The following is an 8,830-nucleotide window of genomic DNA, read 5'->3' on the forward strand; positions in this document are numbered from 1 at the left end:
AGGGTTAGTCCTGGAAGTGCCACGTTGCAGGTAGAGGCCCTGGGGGGCAGCATCACAGGAAGTTAGGGTTCCGGAGCTTCCCACAAAGTGACAGATCTTAGTGTCCATGTGGGCACCATACTGGCCCTGTCAGTCTCACCACCAGTGCACCTGGCTTCCAGGTCTCAAAATTCAATCTGCTTCTCTGTTCCGGCTACTGGGCCCCTGCCAAGTCCTTCTGAATGGGCAGCAACTGCCGAACATTCTAAGAAATGCCTCCCGGGGTTTTCTTGGGAGCCTGGGTGAGGCAGGAAGTCCCCTGGGCCAAGGGGACAGTGGTAGCAGGTGGCACCCGAGCTCTGGGTAGGGGCCATCTCCTGGGGGTGCAGGCTAGTGAACTGGAGGCAGGAGTGTGAGGCCCAGTCCTGGGGCTCCTGCCAGTGGCCGGCACCTACCCCTGAACCAAGGGTTCCACACCTGCTCTATTTACAGACCTTGAGCTCTGGAAAGCTCAAGGTCTGGCGTTCCCAGGGCCACAGAGCTCCGCTGGCCAGGGGCTGGGACTGACTCACTCCCCATGGCAGCATGTGGCCAACCAAGAGTTGTTATCTGATGGTCTGTTATTAGTTTCCGTTCAGATGAATCTGTATCAACTCTATGCAGCTGAGTCCTACTGGCTGAGCTCAAGGAGAAGGAGAAAATTATAATAACTGAAAAAAATTGGTATTTTGACAAGTAAGTACCTATTTTCGAATCTAGCCAGTCCAGTCGCTGCTATCTCCAGGTGACTGATGCAAGATAATGTCCTTTCGTGGCTCTAAGAAGATTTCCCTTGATTGTCTCACTGGTTGCCTCCAGGTCCCCTCTCTATTCCTCTGCTCCTTTCTTCCCAGCCCCCACCACTCTTTCATGCCTCTAAACTCAAGGGTCACACTGTCACCTGAACACACCAATCACAATGGCATCATTATAGTTCCAAAGCTACCGAAAAAAAAAGGTGTGCGTGTTGTAGGGGGTTGGGGGCGCGGTGAGGATGGTGGGGTCCAGGAATTTAGCCGCACCCAGGAGAGCAGTACAATCAGCTATTGTTGTGTCAGAAGTTTCCCGGTGATAAGAAGGGAGTTTAGAAATGCCGCTTTCTGAGTGGGTTGCAAAACAGAATAGAAAGTTCAAGGCTGAGAGATAGCTGGGAACAGGGAGTAGCCCCTCCAGGAAGCCCCCAGGCCTCAGACAGGCCTCAGGCTGACCAGCCCCTTGACAACAGGAAGGGGGGCATAGTTCAATCACCCCCTTCAGTCTCCCGCACCCCACCCCACCCCCGTCCCCTGAGGGACCAGGACATCAGAAAGCTTGGGTTTTGTCGAAATTCTCTAAAGCAGCTTTGGACCATTGAGGGCCTGCCTGGTGCCAGGCACCTGTTGTATTTACCTCAATTATCTCATTTCTCAGGGCTTCTCAGGTGGCACTGGTTGTGAAGAACCCACCTGCCAATGCAGGAAACCTAAGAATTACGGGTTCGATCCCTGGGTCGGGAAGATCTCCTGGAGGAGGAAATGGCAACCCATTCCAGTATTCTTGACTGAAGAATCCCAAGGACAGAGGAGCCTGGCAGGCCACAGTCCATGGGGTCACACAGCGTCGGACACGACTTGGCACATCTCATCCCTCACACCCATGTTGTGTGGAAGGTGGCAGCTCTCTCCTACTTGGATGGGCAGGCAGCCGAGGCACACAGATTGGGATCTGAACCCCACTCCACTGCCTCTCGTTTATCCCGAAAGCCTGTTCCTTCAGATTGTGGGGAGGACCAACTCCTCCTCAAGTGTCCTAGGTCATATCCAATTCGTGCAGTCTCTCCCTCGGGACTTTGTCTAAGGGTATCCGTGGGGTTCAGGCCAGGTTAGAGGGGGGCCATGCTGCCTTCCTGCTCATTACTTCCTGGTGAGAGCCACCCCTCCCCCATTCTGGGAGCTGATTTTGGCCAGTCTTTCCCTGGGACACCTGTCCTTGAGTTGTCATCCTCCCATTGGCATTAGCAACCTCGAGGGCAGAAGGTGAGGGCACGAGGAATTGCAGTGATCCAGCGCTGGTCACTAGCAGCTGTGTGACCTCAGGCAGGTCGCTGAACCTCTCTGTGCCTCAGTTTCCTAATTGAAGAAATGCGGATAATAATAGCCCTACCCTGTATGGTCACTAGGAGGAACAACAGAAGGTGCCTGGATGATCCCTGTTCCATCTGGGGGCTGCCAAAGCATTCACTTCAGCCGAAGCCTGTCACCGTATAGACTAACTGTGGCCTGGAACTTCAGGGCCTTCCTTATTCTGAATCTTGTGCTCTTGCCATCACATCGTGCCAGGCTCTTGGCTCTCCCCTGGCATGCACAAATCTCCCTCTGGAAGTGGGAAGCAGCTGGGTCCCCGGATGACTGCCACAGTGTGGGAGCCCTCCACAGTGCGTAGAGAGGTTGAAGAGCGGCAGAGAAAGCACTTCCAATCAAGCGTTGTGACATCATACCTCAGCTCTATGGTGTGAAATGTAATAAACAGAAGCTTCATTTAAAAGGAAATTGGGGGAATTCCCTGGCAGGCCAGGGGTTAGTATTCAGCCTTTCACTGTCAAGGGCACAGGTTCAATCCTTGGTCAGGGAACTAAGATCCTGAAAGCCACAAGGTGCAGCCAAAAAAATTTTTGAAAAAAATAAAATAAAATGGAATTGGGAGGCCAGAGGGGGAGCTCTCATAGTCTACCATTCAGCATCAGTTGCAGACCCAACAGGAAGAGAATACCTCACATTTCTATCAAGAAGGCTACTACTTTTCTATCCAGCAAGAAAAGGAAGAATTTCTCTTGGCCTGGCAACAACCCAGCCATTGAGAGATTGCCACAACTCAGCCAATGAAAAGCCACAACACTTCCAACTCCTAGTTTCCTCCAATGAGCTCTTTTGGTTATAACAGCCCCTCCCAATCCCCCTTCCCCTCTATAAAAGAAAGTGCCCCTGCTTTGTTCTCCTGACTTGCCTGTGGTTTGCCATGGATAACATGTCCCAAATTGCAATTCTTTGCTGTTCCCAAAGAAACCCATTTTGCTGCTAAAATTCCTGGGTATTTTATTAAGTCAATACTAGCCTCCTAAATTTAGGACCCCAGCACCCCTCCCCCAGCATGGTAGCTCCTGACCAGCAACCCTGTCACCCCCCGTGTCACTGAGTCCGTCCCCCAGGTTGGAGGCCTGGGCCCAGCTTCTCTGGCCCTCCCCCAGGGATATAAGACCTTCCTGAGGAGGTGCTCCTCTCTGACAACCTCATCCTTCCGTGGAGCTCCAGGAACCCCCATTCCCCTGCCACCGCCTCCCCTAGCCTGGTAAGGCCAAACCACCACCGTCCAAATGCTTTGACAGCCCTGTCCCTCAGGTGAAATCAAAGCCTGTGAAAGATACAAATCCTGTGAGACTGTGGGAAGCCTGTGCTAGTTGCCTGGCCCTGGGTTGCAGCCAGCAGAGGCTGATCTGTGCTGTAGATGGTCTCTGCTTCCTGGGACCCTCACTCCCTCACCCAGAGCAGGGCGCACAGGGGCCCAGGCACCAGTGCTGCCTTGGAGTAGGAGACCCGAACATCCCAGCGGTCCGCCCCAACCAATCGGGCTGAGCACCAGTCTGCAGAAACCCCAAACTGTGGTTAGGTTCAGGTGGCCTTCCCATCTTGGAGACAGCCATCCCCTTTGCCCCTTTGTGTTCACACTCCCCACCCCCACCCCATTCCCTCTGGGCTGGCCCCAGTCAGTCCAAGTGCCTTTAGCATGTTGCACAACTCTCTGGGCCTCTGCCTACTCATCTGTGAAGTGGTCCAGGACCTGTCTGTCTGCAGGATGCCGTGAGGGCTGGACAAACAGTAGACAGACAGCTGGGCCCACAAGGCAGTGCCCTGGACTTTGCCGTGGGGCAGGCATTGAGACCTTTGAGACCTTGGTGGGGGAAGCCCAGAAATGGTGTCATGGGTAGCAGGGGCTTGCACAGGGCAGCAGAACTGAGGACACGGGAACAAACCACTCAGTCTCTCCTGTAGCTGTGCTCTCCACGTGAGGTGAGGCAGACCCTAATGACATGGCCACAGTCTGAGGGCCTCTAACAGGCCAGACACGTGTGACATGATCTGTATGACCTCATGCTTTTCATTTAGTTTGAAACAAGTGTGGGAGTTGGGTATTGTTACTGTTCACATTCTATAGGTGAGCAGAATGAAGCTCAGAGAAGCTGAGCAATTTGCCTAAAGTCACACAGCGAGAGATACTGGATTGGAACCAAAGTTCTCTCAGTGCACAGAGGATTCCAGAGAGCAGCGAGAATGTTCTCAGACTCCACCCTGTGCACCCCTCAGCGACCTGCTGGGCCGGCCTCTACGTCTGGGATCTAATCTTATCTCTCCATCAGCACTTGTCACGGCCTCTTTTATGGTCTGTGTACTCTGACATGTGTCCATATTGGTAGAGACGTGCCTTCATTCTGGCAATATTTGCTGAGCGTCAGGGAGGGGCACTTGTTTATTAATTTATTATCTTCAAAGACCACGAGGCTGCTGTTGGCCAGGCTCCATGCTGAATGTGGGGGCCTCGGGGCCATGCCAGTGACCCACTGCTGAGGGCGAGGTCCCAGTAGGAAGTCCAAGGCCTGGAGGGTGGAGGTGAAGGAGCCAGCTCTGGGAAGTAGAACCAATGTCCTGGTTGCTGGCACTCAAGTTCAGAGAGCTCATGTGATGTGCCCACATTCCTACAGCTGGATGCAAGAATGTGGATCCCACCCACTCTTTTACTCAAAGTCCAAATTAGGGGAGACTCATGTTGCCTAGAAATGGGTTGGGTCTGGGAGCCCCCCCAAAGATGGCCTTAGAGCCAAAGCTGGTACCCCTGGAAACCCAGTCTCTCTTTGCTCTCCTTTTCATGGGGACCAGGGCCTGAAGATCTGGGGTGCTGTGGAGTCACAGAGATTGACAGAAGTGGCCCCTGCTGTTGGGGGCATGTGGGACAGTTGGGCTGAGCCTTGATGCCCAGGCTGGGAGGAGGTGAGAGCAGTTCAATGCCCCCTTGCATCGCCTGGTCCAGCTTTGGCTTCCCAGGCATGCTCTGATCCAGGAGCCCTGCATCAGTGGCCCCAGAGAAGCGGGAGGGAAGGTAGGCAGGACAGATTTGGCAGGCCTGGCCTGGGGGCCGCCAAGGACTCACTAGGGGCTGGTTCTTGTCTAATAAGGGTGAAGCATCATGTGGTCACACCAGCTTAGCATTTTGGAAAGTCAGCAAGTCTGTGGATTTAAGATCTAAGCTTGCAGATGTAGAGAGGTTCTACTTCTGTGGTTTCCAGGATAGAAAAGCAGGGGTGGGGTGAGAAGAAAAGAGCCCCAGGGAGTCCTGGGTGCCAGATACCCTCTCCCAGTACCTCCCTAGGGAGAAGGGTGGGTACTTCCATGTAGCCTCAAAGGTCAGCGGGGGTGGGAGGAGGAGGGAGGGGCAGTGAGGGAGCACCAGGCTTTAGTGGGGAGCAGCCCCCTTAGAGGGCAGGGGTGGGGCATCCACTCTGAGGTGCCAAGGGACCTTCAGACAGATAGTGTTAGTCACTCAGTCGTGTCTGACTCTTTGTGACCCCATGGACTGTAGCCCACCACACTCCTCCTACCATGGAATTCTCCAGGCAAAAATACTAGAGTGGGTTGCCATTTCCTTCTCCAGGGGATCTTCAAGAGGGAGGGGACTCAGGGCGTGGAGGGGAAGTGCGGTTCTCCCACACTGCAGGCAGACTTTACCCCCCTGAGCCACTAGGGAAGCCCCTCAGACAAACAGATAGGGCTTCCCCCATCTCCCTGCACAGCTGAGAGGGTCCAGACCCCTTGGTTTTAAGTCCCCACGTGATTTTCATATCTGGTCAGGGTGAGGACCCTGCAGAATGACATGACCACCTCCTGGAACCCAGGATGCAGGATCCCTTAAAGGCAGGTGTGCGTGCCTCGGTTCCCGGATGGCTGGAAGAGGTGACATCGGGCAGCCGAGCCACTTTATGGGAGGGATGCAGGATGCAGGCATCTTCCAAAGTGCAGAAGCTGCACCCTCCATCACAGCCCCCCGCCCCCCAGTTTCAGACTCATCACTCTGGGCCCTTGTGCCATCAGTGGAGCTTGTCACGCTCCCTGAACATTCTCTATGTGATTTTTGTGACGATCACCTTTCAGGCTGACCCAGGTCTCTTTCTTCCTGGCCCCACACTATGGACACGGCGGACCTGACAGTGTCCTACGAGGGCGGGGGCCAGTGGCCCCCTGAAGCAGCCCTATGAGTGGGGAACAAGCAGGCAGGAGGAGGAAAGGGGTGCAGGGTGCTGTGAAGGGCCCACCCCCTGGTTCCGAATCTGCCCGTGGCTCTTCCCTGTGGGTTCAGGCAAGCAGTTCCCCTCCCTCAGCCTTTTTCTCCCTGAAAACCCATCCTCTACCTGGACCAGGGTTCTGGTATACAACATATGCTCAATGCATGGTCGCGGCTATTCTCCCCGGGAGAGGGGCACTAAGAGCTCCGTTTATGGGGGGCTGTGCTGGGTCTTCGTTTTGGTGCACGGGCTCCTCTAGTTGTGGCTCATGAGCTAACAAGTTGCAGGGTATGGACTTACTTGCTCCATGGCATGTGGGATCTAGTTCCTCAACCAGGGGTCGAACCCACATCCCCTGCCTTGGAAGGCAGATAAAGAGCCCCATTTTGCAGCTGAGTTGTTAACCTGGGGAGACTAGGACAGAGCCTGAAGCTCACTCTCCTCCACTCCCCACTGCACTGCTTGAGCGAAGGCCTGGGCTGCACCCTGCAGTGGGGGAGAGGCAGGGCCTCTGTTATTTCAGAATCAACTCCCTGTAGGCCCGCCCTTCCCCATTTCTGCCCCCTGAAGAGAAGCTCCCACTTGGCCTCGCTTCCCCTTTTTTTAAGGGACCGCCTTCCTTGCCTCAAGGGACACTCAGACACTAGCAGCTGCTCCTTCCATCCCAGAGCTGCCCCATTCGGCCCCCACCTCCTCCTCTACCTTAGAACCAAGCCCAAGGGTACATCTGACTCAGGTCATTCTACTCTGTGGGCTCCCAGCTGGGCAGGCAGGACAATCTGCGTTTCTCACCAGCCTGCAAGGGGTGGAGCTCCAGGAGCTGGCTCCTGGGTGCATCTCCTGGCAGCCTGGATCTGGGTGACCTTGGCTCCTCCCTGCTGGGCGCTGGGGTCCCAGTGAAAGGGGTGAGGCAAGGTGAGGCCGGTAAGCCCCTAGAGGGGTTGACGACTTGCCTCCTCTGGCCGGGTATCACACACCAACATCCTGCTCCCAGACAGAGGCCCAGAAAGGGGAGGCATCGTGCTCAGGGTCATGCAGCAATGCCAGCTCACACGTCCTATCCATAATTCCCTGGGTGGGCGTGAGGGAAAAACCAGCGACAACAGGAGCAACTCAGTTCAGAGTCAGGTAAACTGAGACTCAAGGTGCCCACTTGAGTGCTCAGATGTCCCCTCCCTTGGAGAAGGATGGCCCCAAGCCCTGGGCCAGAGACTGTCCAAGCACAGGGAAAAGAGAATCAGAAAAGCCTGGGCACCAGTCCTGGCTCTGCCATCTACTGGCTGGGTGACCTTGGACCAATTACTTAACCTCTCTGTTTTCTCCTCTAGGCAATAGGGTAAACCCAGCACTGCCCCCATCTGGCTGTGGTGAGTATTGAGTGCTATAGTGGATGGAAAGGGCCCTGCAGGGTCTGTGTCCCAAACACCTGCCTCCCTGGTATTCATTGGCCTCCTGCTCAGGCCTGCCTAGTCTGCATAGAGGTCCCATGGCTCCTGGCCAAAGAGCAGCTTCTTCTGACAGGTAGTGAGTTTTCCATCATGGGGGATATTCCAGATGACAAGACATGGCTGGGAGGATGGAGCCTCTGTCTGGAGTGGTACTGGATGAACTAACCCCTTCTCTTCCTGGGCCTCCCGGATGTGGCCTGCTCCCAGCCAGGCAGACAGTCAGCGGTGACCCACCCCTCCCAGGGGCTTCTCCTGCAGACAGTCTTAGAGGGAAAGAGGGGCCTGGAAAGAGAGATCTGTTTACCCTAAATACAGAATAAAGAGCCAGCGATGCTGCTGTTCAGGTCCAAGAGCTGTGCAACCTGCCGGGACAGGCCATCCATCTGTCTGTCAGGGACAGGGCCAGGGGCCAGGGGAGGGTGGGGGCTGGGCTGCCGGATGGCAGAGCCCAGGAGGGATCTCAACTCCCAAGTTGATGAAGGCCGAAGCGAGCCATTAACTCACACAGGGGGCCCTGATGAATCTTGATTTCCAGAGAAAATGGGCCCTGGGAGCTTGTGAATCCCATGACAAGGGACCCACCAGGCAGATAGATATTGCCAAGCAGGCTGGGCTCTGGGGTCGTGGCATGGAGCCCCTCTGGCCCTGGGGTGAGGGCTTTGTCTGAGGTAAGAATAGGCAGCTCTCAGTGGTGGGTTAGGACCTTGCTGGGGAGATCAGGTCTGCATTACTGAGAGGTCCGGGTGCCCCCACCAGGGAAACCCAGGTACCCAGGGAGCCCTTCTGAGGCCCGAGGTTGCCTTTTCTTGGCTTTTGGAGGAGGGTAGGGGACATGGGGTACTTGTTCAGATTTTGTTGAGACCATCAGCTGGACGCAAAGACGGGGGAGCTGAGGAGCTGAGGGTGAAGGCGCTGGAATGAGGGGCCGGCCAGGTGCCCTAGCCTCAAGATGGCGCTCGGGGCTGGTGCCTGGGAGTGACGGGCCGGGGCCACGTGGGTGGGGGCACTCAGAGGACGCTGGAGCCAGGCGCCTGCCCTGCCAAAGGTCAGGTCCTGC

The sequence above is a fragment of the Bison bison genome, unplaced genomic scaffold (genome assembly GCF_000754665.1).
Source record: "Bison bison bison isolate TAMUID 2011002044 unplaced genomic scaffold, Bison_UMD1.0 scf7180017864371, whole genome shotgun sequence".
NCBI classification, from domain to species: Eukaryota; Metazoa; Chordata; class Mammalia; order Artiodactyla; family Bovidae; genus Bison; species Bison bison.